This window comes from Symsagittifera roscoffensis, chromosome 6 (genome assembly GCF_963678635.1).
Source record: "Symsagittifera roscoffensis chromosome 6, txSymRosc1.1, whole genome shotgun sequence".
Taxonomy (NCBI): Eukaryota; Metazoa; Xenacoelomorpha; order Acoela; family Convolutidae; genus Symsagittifera; species Symsagittifera roscoffensis.
The window spans coordinates 31,757,781-31,780,728 of NC_087067.1; the positions used below are offsets into that span (position 1 = coordinate 31,757,781).

At 33.4% G+C, this 22,948-nt stretch overlaps 1 protein-coding gene across 1 annotated transcript in view; it reads right to left on the reverse strand.

Annotated features, from left to right (window-relative positions):
- The window catches only part of LOC134848690 (uncharacterized), a 31,876-nt gene extending 22,590 nt beyond the window's left edge, over positions 1-9,286 (reverse strand). The window contains exon 1 of the mRNA XM_063866206.1: positions 9,023-9,286. The gene's annotated coding sequence lies outside the window, so the exon portion shown is untranslated. The remainder of the gene's footprint in view (positions 1-9,022) is intronic.
- Positions 9,287-22,948: the final 13,662 nt, after the last annotated feature.

Sequence of the window (22,948 nt, forward strand, 5' to 3'; positions counted from 1 at the left end):
CGCAACGATTCTAGTTCATATTTAGCCAATAGGATTCATCCAATCCGTCACCTTCTCTAACTCTAACACAGATCAACTAGACGAACGATATTAAACTCCAGGCATATCTATAACTATAACTTTGCGACCTCCAGGTCAAAAATAAGCAAACCACTCCAACTTGACAACTAAAATAAATATCACCATAAAATCATAACCCTCCCTTATCTAATAAACCAAAGATCAACAATATTTCCCCAACTCAGACCTCAAATACCCCCAACAAATATGTTAAATTAGCCTAAAGTAAAAGAACGACAATTTTAATTAGCCTAAAGTATAAAAATCTCAAAAATACCCCTGATCATTTGACAAATGAAAATAAAGACAAAGAAGACCTCCCGATCACCATAAAATTTGCCCCCAACAATTTTTCACAAAACTCGACCCACTTGTCAAAAAACCAATAAATAATTCGACCACACTTGAAAATTGCCTCAAACAACAAAAAATATTCGATCGAGAAGCCATTTCTTAAATGCTCTTCTCTCGACCAGTTACCATAATTCTAAACATTCTCGCAAACTTTTTCACAATATTTAAACCTTTCATCATATTTCTTTTTGATACCTTTGAATCTTTTCTAATAATCTTAATCATTTTTTGCAATATTTTTTTAATTTTCTATTCTAAATTTGAACTATACCTCCAGCTTTCAAAAGCTATTGACTATATCCACAGGTACGATTCACAAAACTTATCTAAATGATACGAACCATTTTTAGTAGAACAGATATTTTTTTACTATTTGTAATTTTTATAACATTTCTATCATCCCTCATCTTGACAATATGCAAATGTATAGAGAAAGCAATTATCACATTCGCCCTAGCAACAATCCTCCTAATACTTTTTCTAGAAGAATACTACAATAAACATAAATTTTTCCACTAAAAGAATAGATCAAAAACCATCAAAAATTGCTAACCAACATTCACATAGTCAGTCTTCACCGACATCATCCCAGGAAAACCCGACACCACTTTCAACTACCCAAAACCCCCAAACATCTACACGAATTTCTTTTCAAGATAACCCATATACCTTTGAAGAACGACACGCTCGCTTATCAGAACCACTAGAACCAGTTCAACGACAAGCACCTCTAAGCGAACCAACATATAACTTATACCCAACACTACCACAAGAATTAAGTAGAATAAAAGAAATCCTAGTCAAAACCAAAATACAGTCGAAATAAATAGACAAATTATACACCCTCGACGAAACAGAAATTTTCAAACTCCCCGAGTTAATTTTGATATACCTCAATCCCCATCACAAAGTACACCAGAAAACCCCATTGGTATATTACCAGAAACCCCTACGCTTCTTTCACAACGTAGCACCTCAAGCCTACCATCAGATTACTTAGGTTCAACACCAACATCTGAACAAGTACGTGAAAATCCCTTTAACCCTACAAACCAAACATCACGACTACCATACTGGACAACACATTCATTCACACAAGGTGAACCAAATTTAATCAATGACCCAATAGACATTTCTACGGATACAACAACATCCTCATCACTACCAGAAACAGTATCACTACCATCAACACCATCAATAAGCCAGATTTCACCACCACCTTTTAACTTAAATTTCCCCAATAACCTCGACGCTAGATATCGAGAACAATCATCAACAAATATTCCTTTAAGACTAGACTGGAATACATTCACAGCACCTCCACCATTATTTGGACAACACCTAGAAAGTAACCGACTCCACAGTTGGGCACTAAATAGACTACAATATAGACAAGACATTCACGAAGACATTCGTGCTCATAACATCCAAATACTCCAACAAAATAGTCTACAATTAAAATTTGAAATCACGGTTAAATTAAACAACATTACTCAACATTCCTATCCATTAAATCCACCAAATATAACAGCTCAATCCCTACCACCACCGTTTATAAGAACTGAAGTGATATACAAATACGACAGATATACCAAAAAGACAATTGGTTACATCACATTTTACAACCCATACTCAGGATTGTCATACACATGTATATTCTAAAAATTTTAATTTTTCTCCAACTCCTTTTTCTAATAACCTCAAATGAAAACATAAACCCTTCCCCCCGCAAAGATTTATTAGTAACACATTACGATTGTGAAGAAAACGAACAAAAAACATTACACAAATACGCAATAAATCAAGTATCACAATGCGAAACAGAACCACAAGCCATAGAAACAACAAATGTAATAGCGACACTTTATTCAAAACCCGAGCAACAACAGTTATAGGATATAAATTCACAGCAACATTTTCTGAAAAGAAAGTACATTGTTCACAAGTCTCAAATGGAAATAAAAACCGACTTGACCACGAATCATTCTACCAGAGTAATATCGAACGACTTTAACATCTCAATCCCGAAGAGTGTAAAAACGAGTTACTAAAACTCAATATCACAAGAAATAAAAACACAGATAAAAAATAAGTATATTTCCAAGTTTTTTCAGATTCTGTACATCAAGCAGAACTTGAAAGATATCAAGGACATATAAAATTAGATGAAAAATACCCATACAACGGCGCACACGGAAGATTAACTTATGATATACACGATAAACACTGGATACCACACATTGGTATAAATGACCCATCAAACTGCAAAGCAGACACAAAAAATAAAGGATATCAAGAAATCATGTTTTTCGATTGGAAAATACAACTCGAAAAAATACAACTCACACGCGATTTATCTGACAACACCATGATCTATCAAGGAATTAGATTACCTTGTAAAAACGATCAAGGCTATTGTGACCCTACAACACGAACACAAGCAACAATTGTTTGGTTCCCTGAAGACACATGTACAACATTTCAAGTAGCAAAAATACACGCTCGTATGATAAAATTTTACGAAAAATATTTCATACAATCAATTCCATATGAACAAGTCCATCCATCACGACGACAAAGTTCTAATTTTAGAAACATACACAATATAGAAAATAAATTGACGCGTTTTCAAATATATCAAGAAACAGAACTTGCATGTAAATACAGAAATCCACTTCACGAAACACAATACTCCGAGATATTAGTTGAATACGAACAAGGATTCGACATGACCACTGGAAAAGTAAAAATCGACCCATACGCCACAGGTCACCCTATAAACGAAGGAACATCATATATACCAGTTGATTTTCAAAAGAGTAAAAATTGATTTTCTAAAGCCCCATAACACTAGAAGCACACGTCTACAAGAACTATCACTAATGAATAGTACATATTTCGGTAACATCCACTATGATATTCACCTAGATATGAAATTAGACTACACAATTAGCCGAATTTTTCAAGAAATGTCACTATCTGAATTAGAAACACTTCACCAGCTATGCGAATTAGAAAGGACACAAATCCTACAATCACTTGCACTAGCAGTATTAAAAATACCCTACGCAGGATATTTACTATCAGGAAATAGATCAAATTTTTTAGATTATGAAGGAAACATTTTATGGTTTTATACCTGTACCAAAAAAGTATCACCACTATATGTTTTTGAAGATAAACGATGCTATAAAAGAATCCCTATCTTTTATAAGAATAAAGTACACTTCGTTGACACACTTTAAAGACGAACCTATTTCTGGGATACCGCAGTCCCATGTGGATCAGAAAATAGCCACAATGTAGTTCAACTGAACCCTGATGGAGATTAATATTATCTTCTTACTCCATATCCCACATTAATGCAATCACTCAAAAAATTTTTCACCTGAAAGCATTAGAGCTATTGTTCGAAACCCAAATATTGACTTACAATCAATTGGAATATATTCAAAATCCGATATACAACATCACATTAGAACACAACAATTCCAAGAATTATTAACACAAATGGACACAATACAAAGACAATCAATTGACCAAAACTTACGCAAACTCGCCGAAACAGCAGGATTTGCAGATATTTATACACAAGACTATAGCGGATATTTTAAAGACATTAAAGACTATATATATCTAAACGGTGAAAAATACCGACCACAAGTTATTTCACCTATAAATATTTTTAGCTTTGTTACACTAAAAAATGAAATTCTCGATTTTCTAGGATGGCCCTACTACATCTTAGAAAAATTGACTATTTTATACGCAATGTTTAACTTTATAGGATTTCTTTTTTCGCTTTTAAAAGGAATCTATAATACATGCGCTATACACACACAAGTAAATAGACAAGCAAGTGTAGCACGCATACTATTTGCAGGATTTTTTGGAATTTTTTCATCATCAATAAACAAAATTCTTTTAGACGCACAAATAAAAGAATACAACACAAAAATAGCAACAAGACAGAACACATACGACGAAGAACATAACAATGTAGACATTACGCCTACAGCACCACAGTTACCACCACTACCACATAACCATCCATTATCACTAGTCCCACGAAATTTTCGAAACTTAGCAATAACACATAACCCAAATTTTAGACCAACCATATCACAAAGTCCCATCCAACATATAATGACACGCCACTCACAAGATGAAAATACTTATGAACAAATTATAGAACAACCCCATACCACCGCTTTTCAGTCTCAAAATAATAATTTTTTTAGCCCACGATGAGCCGACAACTTGGATCCCTACACCGCTCAAATTCACACCCAACCAACCTCAACACTCCAATTACAATAATTCCACTTTTTGCCTTCCCACCACCCGATTTCCCAACCAATAATATAACATCAGGCATGAATTCAGACACTAATTCACACATCTCAGTTTTATACTCCATCTCACAACTCAATAACCCAGATATTGAAACCCCTGACGAATTTGCAGACTCTGAACCATCTCCATCCAATAATTTTCAAACCAATCCCTCAGTTTTTTCGAAACCCCCTTTTCAACCAATCCCACCATATAACCCGCTCCCATCCATTTCTACACCCTCCTATGCTTCACAAGTTACCCCAACCTACTCTTCACTTCATTCAGATCGATCATCCAATTCTCCAGACACCCCCCAAATCTCCCAAGAACTAGCTAATTTTATCACCCTACAACAACAACCCTTCCACCTTGAAAATCCCACTATAAATCAAATTTCATCCACAATAGAATCATCAAACCCACCTACCCCTACACCCTCTTCAGCTTATACCGCATCATTAGCACCATCATCTACATCCACCGAATCATCACTTAGCACTAATAGAGCTTACCGCACTTTCAAAAGAAAATTCCCAAACCATCCATTTCCAACAAAACCAGGAACAGCACGTGAATATATCAATCATCCAAATCACACTAACACGAAAGAATTTTTAGCAATCACCTTACCTTCATTTCCACAATATACTTTGAACACCCCTACAGATACTAACGATACACGTAGCTTTGTAGATGAACAAGTTTTAATGCCTACACTTCATTGGACATCATATTATCATTTTACTAACCCCCTTTGCCTACCTTTATCTAATACTCACATCGATATAGAACGAAATCAAGATATGCTATATCGACTAACTACACCACTAACACATAGACAATTTACTTACATTGGATATAAAAAATCACTAAAAACATACACTGCACCCCGAGCTAACGTATATACGCTAGAATATTACGATCATAATATCATCCGAACTAACCAAGACCAATTTTTAGATGATGATCGCTTCGCTAACCCACAAATCACAGAAAAATTTTTCATCAAAACACCATATGTTTATATGTTTTCACACTCAACATATTTGATCGCAAATTCGACCACATCATTTCTGAAGCACTAACCGACACACAAGCTTACGAAAGTTTTAAAGAAAGATTTCAATTATTTTCACTAACCTTTCATTTCCTTGCACCACATGAAAGAGATTTGCACTGCTCACATGACATTATGTTACGCACTAAACAAACCCACACATATACATATTACCGCTTTATACAAAATCACTTTGAACTACACACTCCATCAAGACAACCACACCATCGTTTTCAATTTATTAACTCTAAATACACATCACCATTTTTTCTTAACTTCACATATTGCATCAAAGATACTAACCTTCACGGTATTCTTCGCAATTATGATCCCATAACCCAAATGTATATTTTTTGTCCCATCACAAAGACCTTCAACGCAGAAGAATCCAGACCCTTCCTTATCCCACATGAATTTGTTCAACCTATAGAAATCCCTATATTAGAATTCATCCACAACACTAAATATAACCACAAATTATATAATCTCATCCAAAACACACCTTATGATTTTGCAGTTGGCACTGAAGAACTAAAAACCATGAAAGCACTTCAATTGCTTTGGCCACTGCTTCAAACTAAAAACATCATTCGCATATTAGCAAAGTTACCAACAAACTCCGACATAATCCACGACATCTTCCCCCAAGGTTTTTTCCCCGACGACTAACAGGTAAGTATAATTTATAAATATACTAATAAAATTAAAAATAAAACACTAACCATTCTTTATCCATGTTTTATTTAGATTTTTAGTCCTCATCTCACGATCATCTGCAAAATACACAAAAGAAAAAATAAAAAATAGAAAACTTCTTCAAATTGTTCAAAACTCTAATAATCTTTTGCACCAGCTAAATTAAATAAAATTCATACAAATGTAATAAACTAATTTATAAATTATTTCCCTAAAAGCAGTAATTCTAATAATGATGAAAATTTGTAACTTAATTTTTCCCCAAAACAAGCAATAAAATTGAAACTCTATGTAGTAAATTAATAAAACGCAAATGCAGTACTAACCTTTTGATATTTTCATTCACTCGCACAAAAATTCTATCCAAACTCGCACAGCTCGCCCACGAAGAATTGTTTAAATAATGAATTTCAGTTTCAAGCTTTCACACTCAACAACTCTAACACACGATAACAAAATTCAAACTTTGCTTTAACCCGGTTGGAAAGGAATTATATACTAAACAAAACTAATCAACGCAGCTTACTAAACAACACAACACATAGAATAACAGCATGACTAAGAAAAGGAAACCAACGGTACCCAAACCGGATTAACCCAGTTTAAAACTGGATAATTTATTCTTTTGAAGACTATTATAAAGTCAAAGAAAGAAATAATAAAACACAAAAAAGTCGAAAGACAAACCCATACCAAAAACAATTTGATTTTTGAAAAAAGGACACAACCAACGAAACATAAGAAAAACCACAATAAACCCAACATAAAACGTTATCACATAACAGGACCTCTCACAGAAACCGCACGAAATCATACTCCCACTCCTGGCCTAACCCACCAGAGAGGACGTCCTGAGCATGCTCTATAGCCGGCCTAACCCACCGCGCTACATCCACGCTTTGTGACCACACTCCTATTTTTAATAAGAGGTACTCAAGGGTGAGTAACTCTTCAAAATACCTGAACTAAAACAGAAAGCTTTTGTGAAAACAACTAACCAAAATCATAACTAAAAACACTAAACTAATAAAAATTTTATAAAATGTAAATTATACCTTGCAGTATATAGATCAGCATACAACACCAAAGACGAACATCCAAAGACAAAATGACCCCACTACAATCGAAAAAGAATGGCCAACCACAATCAATATGCCGCCCACAATCACAACTCAAAGGATTTAGAGTACGACTTGACTTCGCAGAAAAGGACTTCATTGAACTAGAACAATGACCACCTCGATGTTCAAGTATACGTACAGATCCGAGTAACCAGGCATCCCCTCCACGCACAATCTCCACGCCATTCCCAGACAAGGTCAACCCAAAAGAAGTTCTCTACATGGAACAGAAAAACCTGTCATAGCCAACCATTCTGAAAAAATGGGCTGTTCGGTTATTTAATAAAAACGCGAATTTTTTTACAAGCTATTTTGTTTAAACTTTTGAAAAACAATTTAGTAATTGAATTGGCTAAACTTATTTTCAAATACGTTGTTTAGGCTGCTATTAGGAGTTGAAAACATGGCCAAAAGAAAACTGTGAAAGTATCGTTGAACACGAAGGAAACAGTAACAACTGACTGAGTTTGTAAAAAAAAAAATTTGAAGTTGAAATTGAAAAAGTTTGGCTTTGAAACTCTTTGGCTTTCTAGAATGATATAAAATTAACAATTTTTTTTAAATATAATTAATCATCCAATTTGAGAAAACTGAGTGAGAAGTCAACTAAATAAACAAAACTCGCTGTTGAAACTACTCGCATCCAGTTTCAAGCGTTAATAATTTATTATATTAGGATTTTAGTAACACTTTTACTAAAACTAAAAAACATTGATTTTAATCAATTATTAATCGATTATAATCTCTGTTTTTGAAAGTATGATCAAATGCATTACAATTTAATCGATTATAAGCTATTATTAATCCACCTATAATTCGATACAATTATATTTTCTCTAGTTTCATGGTTTATTTGGAAGATTCATGTTTTACCTACTGCAGGAGCTTTTCAACAAATATGCAAGGATCTCTATAAAATTTTTGTTTCTGGTAAGACTTTGTGTTCATATAAATCAAAGTGTGAAAGAGCATCTCATTTTTGGCAAGGATAGTGTGTGAGGACGAGCTCTCACTTGACGTCTAGCTTCAAGTCTTCCACAGCCTGATGGTAGAAATTATGGCTGCAATATTTGTACCACGTGCAATAAGTTCTAGGTGCAAAAAACGGCTTTGAGTTGCACAAAAATCTTCGCTCAACAAAATAACGCAGTCTGGAATGTGTGGAAACAATACAAATGGATTAACCTTCGACAGGACTGTTAAGGCCTACTGATAGCTCCTCTGCGATTCGCAGGAACCACATTATTATAATGTTATTTTTAGAGATTTTGTTATTGACAGAATAATAATTATACATAGGATATAATCAAAATATGGTAAACAACTATTTTTGGTAGTTATAATCAATTATATTTGTCAAAATCAGCAAAATAATCCATTATAATCGATTGCTTACGTCTAAACTTAGCTGCGTGTTGAAATTCCTCGCATTTTTAAAACGCAAAATCTGCTTTCGTAGATTATAAAGTGTAATTTGTTTCCATTAAGCAAAAGGAATTGAATTGAACCCAAAAAAAGTTCATATGTCCAGCCGCAAAAGGTTAAGTTTGATGTGAACAATTTTTTGAAGAATTTTCCTAAAAGATAATCAACTCGACCTAAATAAATGTCTTCACTACGTTTATTGACCTTTATTGATAAGAAATGAAGAGTCAAACAAACAGAAATAACGCATGTATAAACTGGAGTCAGTCCACTCAGATGAAATCAGTGCTGTATGATCAAAATCAATTATTGGTCTATTGGTCTTTTCATCATATCTTTCGAATGTACTTTGGTTGGTGAAAACCACCAGCTGTTTGATAAAATTACAAAAAATCTCAAACGGATGTTTATGAAAGGTGACACATCCAAGTCTCACAGCAAAAACAGTAAAAATTTACTGAGCAAATGCTAAAAGCAGAACAATCACATACTTGACAACAGAACCAAAAATTTATAGAATTCCGAAGTTAATTTAAGAGTGAGAAAACGGCAGCAAAACGATTAGGTTATCGGGATAGGTTCTAAAAAAATAACCAAAAAATTTAAACTGGCGCTGAGAACACTGAACAAGTAAAATGAGCGCTGAGAACACTGAGCAGTATTATCTAAATAGCCTTTGTAAACATTTTTGGAAAAAAAGTAACTTCACAAACTACAACATTTCTGAACTTTTAAAAGATTAAATCGATACTCTGTGAAGTGTTTTCTTTATAAGGTCATTACTCAGAGAGCCTACAAAACAGCCACGCAAGAAATAGGTAAGAAAATTCTGAAAACCGTATGCTTTTATGTAGGAAAGATTTTATCGGTTCTTTTCAGCAAAGCTCGTTCTAATGAAGTTCATTTATAAATTCCATCGCAGAACAGCATTGAAACTCTCAAAGCTGCCTGATTGCTTAAAACTTACTTTTTTCACTCGTACAAAGCTTTAATTGGATCTTCTAAAAATAGTTTTCATACTTCAAACATCAATATTTGCCTCCCTGTGAAAGGTAAAATCATTTATATTGTTCTTTTTCAATTAATTTTCGGTTGCTTCATTTATCTAAGATGAGAAAATTTAAACGTTTCTAATCAAGTTACTGACTGTTTTTTTCAAATAGTTTATCAAGAAAAACTTGCTTATTGGAAGCGCATGTTATCTTATCCGTTTTTTTTGCAGTTATAACAAATAATTGCAGCAAAAACGTGGTAAAAAATATTACATTTCTAGTTCAAAAATTATTCAAATTTTTTTTTACTTCTGTGGAAGATATTTACTGGATCTCTATGGCAACTCTGCCCCTGCTTACAATATTTCAATCTAACAGATTTTAACTTAGGTTTTTCCGGACCCATCCCTGGGCAAAACATTTTTGGTCCAACATATTTGTTTGTTAAGATTCCTCGCGGGTGCGTGTGATTTAATTGCTAGATGCTAGATACGGTAGGGAAGGGGGAATTGATAGAGAGATCCGGGGTATATCTTGATTGGGGACAGCGCGGGGTAGAATGGGGAAGAGGCCTAAAGTGACATATGAGACGCAGACTCTGGATGACGTGGTGGAGACGGAGGAGCAGGCGGTGGACCGGAAGCAGAAGAACCAGACGACCTACTTGATGCTCACTCTGCTCGCCATGCAGTTCCTCACCATGGCATTCATGATTCTCATGAGCAAACTCACAGAGTGGTCAGCCAATCTTTATTCCTTAATCCGCCAATTCAGCAACTGATACACACCGAACTTTGGATAGGTTTAAAATGTTTTTTTTTTCATGTTAAGAATTTCAAGAGCAATTTATGATAGCTGCTTTTTTGATTAAACTAACACCCAATTTGAGAAAACTGAATCAAAAGGTAAGGTTTTTTCCGCTGGGAAATCTATAAATCCAGTTCAACTTTCGAAACCAGAAGTCTTTCACGTTTTTTGCGCCTTTTCAGCGTTCTTATTTAGAGAGTGTTATTGACGTAACCTACAGCATGTTAATTTTTATTGACCTCAAAAAATTCAAAAAATGGGCCAAAATTGTCTCAAATTGATTAAAATATGATACTGATACCTTGAGCCTAAATACACGGATGAACAATTATCATAGACCGTCGTATGGCCAAAAGGACCCTTTTTCATACGACGGTCCATGATAGGAGCCCATCTGTGTATCCAGTTTCAGGGTTACTCGACTTTTTTTCAAAACTTGTATTGCTTAAAGATTAATTTTTTTGAAGCGCATATGACTTACTTTTTCAAAAAAAGACCGTCGTAAAGTTGACTTGTTTAAGTTCTAATAGTACCATTTCATTGGTTTTAAGCCAGTGTTTCTCGCAGTTTATATGTTTTGGTTTCGGCCAATCTTTCTCACTTTGTATGTTTTGATAAAATCTTATCTATAATTTTTTTGCAGTTAAAGTAAGGAAACTTTCACTTTGATTGAAGATCTTTGTAACGAAGCTTATGGCTCTAAATATTGATACTAAAATGATGCAAGCTTAAGTTTAAGCGCAGAAAACGCTGAGAGCTTGAAGCTGCTTTGAAAACATTGCGATTTGATTTCCAACTCTCAATAATTTTGTTGTTTTATTTAACTTGTATATTATAACTTTGGCCAAAAAATCTGGCTTTTAAGTTTTCATTGCATTTTTTGTGCTGAAAATCAGATTTGTTATGTTCGTCATATAATTTTCTTAACATATCTTTAGTCCTGTTTTTATTGATTTCCACATAAAATTTGTTTTAAATCTGATTCAATTTGATGAGTTTTGAACTTTTATTCAAGAAAATCAAAAATGAAATCCTGTTTTTCAAAATGCAATAGTTTGTTAAACTGGCTCCTTATCGCGTGATTGCTTAGTTCTTTTTTTAGTCCTTGGTAGTTAAAAAGAATTGAAGTTAAATCAAATTTGTTGCTGTTTCAGGAGCATCGAACGGAGTGACATTGTGGTTGGAGGTAAGTCAAATACAACAAAACGTGTGAAATAAATTTTATCTTAAATTTTTCCGATTAGTTAACTATATTTTCGAATATGAAAAAAGGAAAAAAAAAGAAAAACTTTTTGCTCGTATCTGTGTTTCTTTTGCTCTTTAACTTCTTTGAAATAGTTCTCAACACGCTATGCAAACTTTGAAGTCAAGGCAGACAATAAATCAGGCAACTTAGAAACAGTAAAAAAAATTGTATGAATGTACAATCAACTGGATTCAAATTTTTTTTTAAAATTTTTTCCATATCTTTTTTGCATTAGTAATTTCACAATCTTCCGACAAAAAATGGATATTTAGCACACGAGAAGAATCAATTGTAACAGTTGCCCTTGTAAATTTTTTTGAAAGAACTTAAAAATATTCTCTGTTACAATTTAACAAGCAACAACTTTTCAGCTGATTTATAAAACAGCACATCAAACTGATCATAAGGCGATTATTTCAACTTGGCAAGTTCCCAAATCTCAAGTCCTTATAGTTTTATCAGAAAATTGTTTTCAAGGAAAACTTTTTTGTTTTTTAAGCTCAACCTAAAATATCCTTCAAATGAAAGAAAAAATGCTTCGAGTTTTGAAATCAACTGTTTCTAATCTGAAGGGTTCTACTGGTTCAGTACAACCATGTGGAATTGAAATAGGGCCGAATTAACCAAAAATAGGCAGCAAGCAAAACAAGCAAACTTCAACCCTAAAATGACAACCTAAATTTTTGCCTGCGATCATTTACTACCAGCAACTCACACAACTGTATTTAGAAATATAAAAAAATGAAGACGACCAATTAGATTAGTTGGCCTCAATTTAATTTAAAACGATTTTGTTGTGCGGGATAAATCGTCGTGCATTATTAGTCAGCGTTCGGTTTTAAGTATTATGCAAAAAATCTACACAGCGCACATAACTTAGTCCAGAGCATGGTCTAATTGGCAATTTTAAAACCGCCAGAACTTTGAAAAAAAGATCGGAGGTGTAATATCTTTTAATCATGATTTTAAGGAGTCCTTCTTGAGGTAAAAAAGAACTATTGTTAAGAACTGTAGTTTCGCTCGCCCAAACTTGACTGAATAAGCATAAACACCCCAAGCATAAATATTCGAAAAAAATCAATTCAAAATTTCAAATGAATTAATAATTTCAGTAATTTTTTTCTACCAACGAGTTTCGATTTGTCATTAAAAAGTTTCAAACGGAAATTCCATGCCTTCTAAAAAGCCTTGAGCTCAAAATTATAGAATTGTTTTTATCTGCTTAGTTTTTCTTACCGATTTGAGATTTGTCAAATGTTAAGGTGGAATATATTTGGTTCTAATGTGCAGAAAAGTATAAAAACCTGAAGCGAGCGGTTTATGTAAACAGTTCGTATCTTGTTGCAAAAACTTCCGTTACTTCATTGAACGAAATTGCCTAGATGGAAAAACGTCAGTGCTCAATCGCCGATAACTTAAGGAGCGCAACGCCAACTACAAGTGTACAACAAAAAGAACTGATGCGAAAATGTAGATGTAAATCAAAAGGAAATTATTTAAAGTGATTTGACCACAAAGAAAAAATACCGAAAGATAAACCCTTGCGTTGTCTTACGACAGAACATTGTTTTAGGTGGGGCGAGTGCTATGGAGATGTTGCAACTTCTCAGTGGGTTCAAGTAAACAGAGTAACAACATAGTAACAATTCAATCTTATCCAAAACAAAAACTCACTTATTTTCCTTCCGCCTCTCAAGCTCAATGCAATGTCCCTTACGCAAGAAAAATCAAACAAAAACCAACCTAAGGGGGCCCTAATTCCCAACATTTACAAATAAATTTCTCGATCAATGGGATTTTTACAGATTTTGCAAACTAGTGGGTTTCGTTCAGCAGGAGCTGTCTCATTTGAAGCTTAGTCCGCGTTGTCACTTATGAGTACTTACGGGAGCGGTTTTGGGAGTTGTCCTCTATGATCATATCAAGGGTTAGCTTTGATTCGTCATAGACGATAGATTTGAACAATATTGGGTCTACTTTTACTGAAACAAACCGCAAATAACAATTGACAAATTGTATCAAATCTTGTGAATCGGTGAAGAATGCCATTCCGTCACCTCGAATTTAAAAAATTATCAAATGATCCAAAAAAGTAAAACTTAAGCTAAAGTTACTCAAATTTTCATTTTATGTCATATTCAAGCTGAATAAATTTCAGGAAGCTAAAATGAGTTTACGTTTTTACAAGTTTTAACGATTGTATGAAAAAAAAACATAAAACATAGCTTACAGACAGTTGAAAAAGAGTCAACGAACGCTCTTGATTTGGTACATTTTTTATTTCTTGCAATTTACTGTTTTTTTTTGCATATTGTTGGTGAAGTTTTGTACCCTTCTCATGGACAAAAACGTACGCTAGGATAGTTTCTGAGGTAAAGTGTTCGACATTTTCTTCGTGATTTCTACAACTCGCATATTGGTTATGAAACTATATCTAACTAGCTCTGATCCCCATTTGCAATTCTTCGCTAACTCTGATAAAGATTCGTGGAACTCCTCTAAAGTTGCATGGTCTTTCTGTCTCCGATCGAAGAACAAGTTCTCTCTTCGTAATTTAAGTTTTTTGTTTCCAAAAACAAAGACTTCAACAATACCTAGAGCCCTGCAAGAAAATTGTCGATATATGTTTAGATATTAAGTTAGCAAAGCTTCATAAACAACAATATTAAGACGCTGTAATGTTGAGTTTTATGCTTAGAGTAAATTAAAAGTAACCAGGTTAAATATATTAAAGTTCTAAGCTAGTTAACTAAGACTAGTTAAAACTTTACGCTGAAAAATTGAATTAAAAAGTTCAAAAAACATAGAAAAATGACTGGCTGAGTTTCTCAAAAGTTTTGCCTAAACTAATTTAGCTTTCAATGAGATTATAGACGTTATTTAAAAAGCGTTCAAATATGCTCAAATTATAAAAAACCCGCTAACATTCACGCTAATTTGCTTTTTTTCTCGGAGCCGTTTCGTAATTGAAATTACATTTGAAACGAATCTTTAAAACTAACAATAAAACAAGTTTCAGGGTAATCATTTAAAAACTTTTCAAAAATTTGATAAAAAAATTCTTCATTTAATAGAAAACACTTATTTTTTGAACAAATTTGAATCTGAAATTTGTCTACTTATAGGGTCGTTGTTAACTAGATTTTCAGTTTCTACAAATTGCATTTAAAATTTTTCCTGACACTCGCTCTACGATATTTGAATTTATATTAATGTTAACTCCGACTGCCTTTTAAGGTTTATGGAGCAGTAAAAACATTAAAAAATTAAATTTAAGAAAAAATAAAATGAAAATTTTTTTTTCTAAAATTTGAAATTTTTAATGAAAATCATCACCCCACACGCCATACAAAGTACAAAAGGATAGATTTTGCTCCTTGATACAAACCAATTATGGCGAATAAGCTTCTTTTAACCAATTTGGAACGATTTCTAAGATGGATTAACTCTCCGCTTATAGCGCGAAATATAACGCGCGTTAATTGTCCCAAATTGGCCAAAATGGCAATCTTTAAACCCCCTATAACTTTACAAAAAATAATCACAGGTGAAAAATCTTTTCAAATTTGAGCTCAGGACATCAATGCTTTTCGAATGATATAAAAAAATTCCGTCAAAAATGGCTAGTTAAAAAGTCGAAATTTGTCTGAAGAAAAAAAAAACCACCCCGAGCACAAATATTCCGTTACTTTCGTATCGAAAGTCGGAACAATAACACTTTTATGACGATATCGTTTCTCATGTTGGAGTGACTAAAAAATGGAATTTTATTTTCAGTTATTTTCAGCAAAACAGAAACGAGTGCACAAAAATTTTAAGGAAATCGCAAAAAGCAAAACATAATCTCAAGGCCAATTAAAGTAAAGTTGACCAATTAGAGCATAGCAAGTTTTTCATATTGAAAAAATAACGAACACAACAACGCAGAACAAAAACTTCATTATCGAACCTATAAGAAAAAATATATGCCCCTCATTTTTTTCTGAATTTCCCGATTAATTTATGACTAGTTTTTTGATTAGGCTAACGCAAATTGAGAAAACTGGATCAATATCGAAAACTGCTTTTTCGCTGGGAAATCTAATTATTAATTTCCCTTTTTTGAAAGTAAAAGTTGATCACGCTTTTGGTGATTGGTAGATTTTTTCTTTTCCATTGTAGAGTGTGCCTTCATTTCAACAAATAAAATGAAGTGAACTTAAAAAGCAACCAAAAGTTGTACCCGAAAAATCAAATGCGAAGGTGATCGAATTCTTAGACGTTTTCCAGTAAAAAAAAATTTAACACGATCAATTTAAGAGTACTCATTACGATCATTAGCTTTAAAATTAAGCAGATACATGAGTTTTATGAAAAACTCATGACAACAACCGGAACGCCTAAAGATTCTGATTGGCCAACATTTTCTCATCATTTAGTCTCTCCATCTTGTAAAAATTAACTTGATTTGACTAATTAGCTTGCCTTAATCTATTTTGGAACGACGGCTGCTGCGGATCAATTAGTCGCCCTTGCTCTGCTTTAACAAAACGTCATATCACAAAATCACAAAAATACTAACTTTGACCTAAATGACTAATTTTAAATTGCAATAACAAAATCCAAGTGAAATGATTCTATTATATATCAAATCATGTTATCAATTAAACAAAAAGCTAAAACCTTTTAGAAATTTTATAAAAACCTTGAAATCCTTTTGAAGTGTAGTTCGGAATTATTCAACAATGTGTAAAATTTTTATAGAAAGATGAACTATGCATTTTAGGCCAACTTTAGAACTTGCCTGGTTGATTTTCTTCAACATAATAAAAAAACATAGGTTACAGACGGTTGGAAACGAGCCATCAACTCAGGGAAAGAGAGAAAAAAAACACTGATTGCTTTTTGGAAAAGCTTCATTTTTCGAATTTCCACCAAAATTAACAAAGAATGTAAAACCATTTTAAGACTTTTTCCTGAAGAAATTTTTGCAAAAAAAACAACACCTAATTCAAAGTAATCACTACGTTCTTCACTATCAATAAATAATAGTCAAAACAGTTTTGATTATCAAAAAACAAATCTACAAAAATTATCAAAAAACAATGCTAAAAAGTTTTTTTTTGAACTTCATTACACACTCCACTTCGTGATTTTGCCTTATACTACCGTATACTTTCATAGGATTCTCATAAAAACCTTGCATGATGTACGTTTTTTTTAAAGGTTTATGATTTGGTAAAGATTTATGAGATTTTGTTTTTTACTTAATTCCGGTATCCAAAAAGGAAAATATTGCGCTCCAGGTGTGCGACTCACTGTTGTTGCAAATACTTTGAGGTTGATTGTTGCTGCTCAAGTACTGACATCTGGCATACCCTGAAAATTAAAAATATTCCTCAAAAGCAAAAGTCAGTGTGGTTGTTTTTTATTTTCTAACTTTCTATAATTACGAGGCCAAACTGTGCATGGATAGGCGCACACTTTTGTGTCTGTATGTTCCTGGACTCCAGAGACAAGTCTTTAAACATGTAGAACTTTTGTCGGAACAATCAAAGGAATTGAAAGAATAAAGGTTGAATCAAGGGAGCTTCCTTGTTGCGGAATCCGTTTACAATTCACAAAATGCACAATTTGGCCTCGTAATAATGCGCTGTAACAAAACTTATAATACTGTGTGTCAAACTATTATAAGTTTAGGTACAACATATAGAAATTAAAAAAATACATAAAAAGAAAGAACCATATTTTTTTGGTCGACCAAATTATTTTTACAAGCTCTACTATTTTAACATAAGAAGTAATTTCATTGGCATAACTTTGGTACCGCACGCTGACTTTGGGCCAATTAATCAAAAATGGTTGCCTTAAAAATCTTTGAAAACTTTTCACAATCAGAATGGAAGGTTACAGGATAAAAAGTGTAAAGCTGAAAGCAGGGTTGGATTTAGAGTTGGAGGGACGCCCTTTTCCTCCCCGAGATTCGACCCCCTAACCACCCCAAGGGCCGGTCCCTTTCGATACTATTTTAACGATATTCAGTTTTGGCCGACCGACACTTCGCAGCCAGTTTGACATTAAAAAAAACCATTCAAAAATTGCCTAAAATTGGCCTTTTTGGGTTGTTTAAGTTTGCGTGCGGCTTTGAAAAGTTTGCCAAAGTGGTGTTTTGAGAGAGTTTGAAAAATTAATTTGATCGCCCTAAAAAAGTTAGTTTTTTGAAAAGTCGTCCCTCTCCCTTGAGAAAATCATAGATCCGCTTCGGCTGAAAGTAATGAAAAATTAATTTCAAGTTCGTAGTAATTAAATCAATTATCCTGAATCACTGATAGAAATTTCACCCTGGTTTTGAAGAGCTTCTATCGGATTCGCACTAGATGATTTGATGAAGAGAAGACTTCGGTCGAAGCAGATCTCATAAATCATTTGACTTCTTGCAATTTGGTAGTCAAGCAGAACCTGAAGAATATTTAGAATAAACATCTCTTGAATCCTGAATGACCAGGCCAGTAGCGGATTTAGGGGGGGGGGGGGGGGGGCTTACGCCTCTTCCTCTCAGGGATTCAACCCTCTGCCGACCCAAAGGGTCCCGCCTTTGTACTATTTTGAGATATACATTTTTGGTGACGGTCCCTAAAAATTTTCTATGGGCACCTTCGGCGCCAATATATATAATTTTGAGAGGGGAGCGCGCGCCAAAAAAAAGACGCGATTTTTAGGTCAAAATTTACCAAAAAGTGCTTAAAAACGCCGTTTTTGACTTTTTTCCAAAATTTGTTTGCGGCGCAGAAAACTTGGTCGAATTAGGGTCTTTAGAGTGATTTGGAAGACCTCAGAAAATCAATTTGGTCGACCTCAAAAAAAATAAGCCAAGTAAAACACGCATAAAAAGTGGCTTATTTCTGAGTAGCCACGATAAACGACAAAAATGACGGACAGCTAGAACAAGCAAGCAGTTAACGACTAGTGATGTCAATAGCTGTATCCTCGAGCACCTTAATCGGCCAAAACCTGCTTTTTACTTTTTATAACAAAGTGATCACAGAAAACATTTAAATTCAAAACAAGACTGCTCGTATCAGGGCGAAGCCCTGAATGTTCCGATTGCCTTTTAAAATATGGAGCAGTAAAAACATTTAAAAATTAAATGTAATAAAACAAAATGAAAAATTTTTTTTCTAAAATTTTTTTTAAAAGTTTTTTTCTGAGAAAATCATCACCCCACACGCCATATAAAGGACTAAAGAATATATTTCGCTCCTTGTAACAAATGAATTATGACAAATAAGCTTCTTTCAACCAATTTGGAACAATTTTTAAGACGGATTAACTCTCCGCTTACGCGTTAGTAGCGCGAAATATACCGCGCGTTAATAGTCACAAAATGGCCAAAATGGCCATTTTTAAAGCCCCATATTTTTTACGAAAAATGATCACAGGTGAAATATCTTTTCAAATTTGAGCCCAGAATAACATAAACTTTTGTATGATATAAAAAAATTTCGTCAAAAATGGCTAGTTAAAAAGTCGAAATTTGTCTGAAGAAAAAAAATACCCCGAGCACAAATATTTCGTTACTTTCGTATCGAAAGTCAGAACAATTCAATCTCTGCTTACGCGTTAATAGCGCGAAATATATCGCGCGTTGATTGTCCCAAATTGGCTAAAAAGCCAATATTTAAACCCTCATAACTTTACGAAAAATGATCACAGGTAAAATATTTTTTCAAACTTGAGCCCAGAATAACATAAACTTTTGTATGATATAAAAAAATTTCGTCAAAAATGGCTAGTTAAAAAGTTGAAATTTGTCTGAAGAAAAAAAGCCCACCCCCAGCACAAAGGTTCCGTCAATTTCGTATCGAATGTCGGGACAATAATTCTGACTTCTTAGCGCTAACTTAATTTTAATTCTTTCACGTATGTCGAATGTCTTTTTCTCTGGGACTTATTTGCAGCTCTGAAAAAATGCAGGGCAGCTGCAAATTTGAGTTGCATGAAAATTGTTTGGAAGTCCATGACTACTTTTTCAAAATTATCGTGTCTAAAACAGACAATTGTTTGGAATGTTTCATCTATTTTACAGAAAAATTTATTCCAGTTTCAAACCCGTTACGAAGTCTGAAAGACAGAAACGTTTTTGAGTTATTGTCGGATAATTTTCTTAAAAACTCTTTGTAGTTATGATCAAATTTTTGGCATTATCGGTCGCCTTGAGCAACTCAATTAGTCAAAGACGGCTGTTAAGGTTGATTAAATATGTTGGCAGAGATTTTGCGTGCTTCAATGAGTGAAGATTTGATTTTTGATCAAAAAAAATTAATTAGTTTCGTTCGGACTTGTTCTTCTTAAAAAGATTGGATTTATCCATAACTGGAATTTTACGAGCTAAAATGAGAAAAAAACTCCGACTACAAGCTGTTATAGGTTTGATACTATAAAGTGATACTGTTAATTAACTTCGTTCTGTAGGCAATGTAGTACAAAGTGGTCGAAAACTAGAATTAAGACAAAACTGTTCGTATCAGGGCAAAGCCCAGATTATTCCGACAGCCTTTTGAGGTATATGGTGTAATGTTTGCCTTAAGAAAATTTGACGAAAATTTTTTTTAAAAAAGAGAAAAAAAATCAAATTTACGCTTATAACGCACGCTACATACGCTATATAATGTACACAATGATATACATTTGAGATACAGCAAAGTATTTAATAAACCTAACACCCACCCTCATTTCAGTTTGTAGCAATTTCTAAGCCGGAATAAATAGTCGTTTCCGGGTTAATTGCACGAGAAATATCGCCCGATAATTGACACAAATTGGTTGAATTAGCTACATTAACTATCTTTAAGCCCTCATTACTTTGCAAAAATTGATCGCCGTTAAAATACCTTTTCAAATTTTAGCTCAAAACTGCAATACTTTTTAGAAAAAAAGAACAAGTAAGCCAAAAAAAAACTAATTAAAAAACTGGCAATTGGCCGAGAAAAACCTTCTCGAGATCAAATATTTTGCTATTTTATTCGAATCATAATCAAAACATGCACTTTTACATAGCTACTGGTTGTCTGTCCTGAATCGCTGTTCTATGAAACTTTTCACATCAAGTCGCATGCCCGTTGCAACGTCGAGAAGAAACAATTTTTTTATTTGAAAATATAACCACAGTAAGCATAGCTAGTTGTTGCGCAATTATCAGAGAATGTTCCGACCTATTGTTGAAAATACAAAAAAAAATTTTTCTTAACGTTTTTTGTATTTAGTCAGACGAAAGGATCGAAAGAAGGACTTGAGTTTAGTTATATTCGACAGTTACAGTAAAATAGGCAAATCGGGCAACGGTTTTTGTCGAAAAAGGACAAGAAAAAAAAACAAAATTAAAATTCCAAAATCACTTTCTTTAATAGGTGTGCTCGCATGCTTGAGTTGCTCAAAGTTAGACTTCAAACAATTAGTTTTTGAAATTTTGCTCTTGTCGTTCGATTTAAGGTTCAAAGAGCTGTGATATAATATATCATTCCCTTCTGTACGATGCTTTCCTTGTTCTTCCTGACTTTGCGTGGAACACAAAAAAAACTAAAACACAAGCGAAAACAAAACTTCCTTCTCAATTTCAAGGGTCAGAAAAATTATATGCCATGCAGCATGAGAACTGTTAAAGGTTCATTTACATATTTATTAACCAGTCCGGTTTTCAGTCGTTTGTCGAGTTGTTCTGCTCTCGGACTAAATTTTTTTAGCCTAGTAAAAAGTTGTTTCCAATAATTATTTTTGCACAAATTAAGAATTTTATCGTTGATGTCGAATGGGTCGCAGTTTCAATGACCTTGAGCAATATACTTAGTTAACAAATAATATTTTTAGGTTCTAGAGAATTGCAAAATGTTCAGATAGATGAAATAATATGAAAATAGGAAACTTCGTATTTCAGAAAATAATTACATACGGAAGTTAAACTTTATGACATTTTTCTAGGCATCAAGTACGACAAAAATTGATTAGTAATTTTTTTTCAGATTTGACAAGTTGCAGCACTAAAATTCTTTGACCATTCATAATTTTTGTAAAATGTTTTGCAATTGTGTTTGGTTGGAAAAAATGTCAGAGTGAGCTGTTATAGGTTTTAAATTTTAGTTTGTTCAAATTTGCTGATCGAAAGTAAGGTTGCTGTCAATTTTTCATCAACTGTAATAGAAGAACTATCTGCTAAGTTTGATAAAACTTCACAAGCAAATTTATTTTACCTGATGACTTTCAGAAACTTCTTTGTCAGGAATTTCAGTTTTTGAAAAAACCTGCTGAAATAGTTGTTTTGCTTACTGAATTAGGTTTTTTTTTAAATTAGCTTTGTCTTTTTTAAATTTTTTACAAATAATTCCATAGAAACATGAAAATTACCGGCCCAAAAGAGTTGTTCCTCGTCTGAAAATTGATCGAATGTGAAATGATTTCCTTCGTCCAGACTCCTAAACACTATTAAGATAAGGATTTTCGGAACTGGCATTTTTGGATAAAACTAACTTAAAAAACTGAGTGGATGTGGTTTTTTTCCGCTGGGAAATCTAAAACATAAAATCTTATTTGGAAACTAGAAATTATTCACGTTTCTATGCGCCACTTCCGCGTTCGTAATTTGGCCGCTCAATTTATCTTAAGCAACCTTAAGCAGACAAATTTGAGTTTAATTCAAAAGGTGACATCTGAACATACGTGTAGTCTTAAATACAATATAATGCATGAATGCACTGCTGTAGTAAGTACAGCAACTTAAGCCTTTTTCCTGAAAAAATTATATCACCACAACCTATATAAGCGAAAATTACTTCATTCTTATGAACTTAACCAGTGATTTTGTATGAGTCGATAATGATAT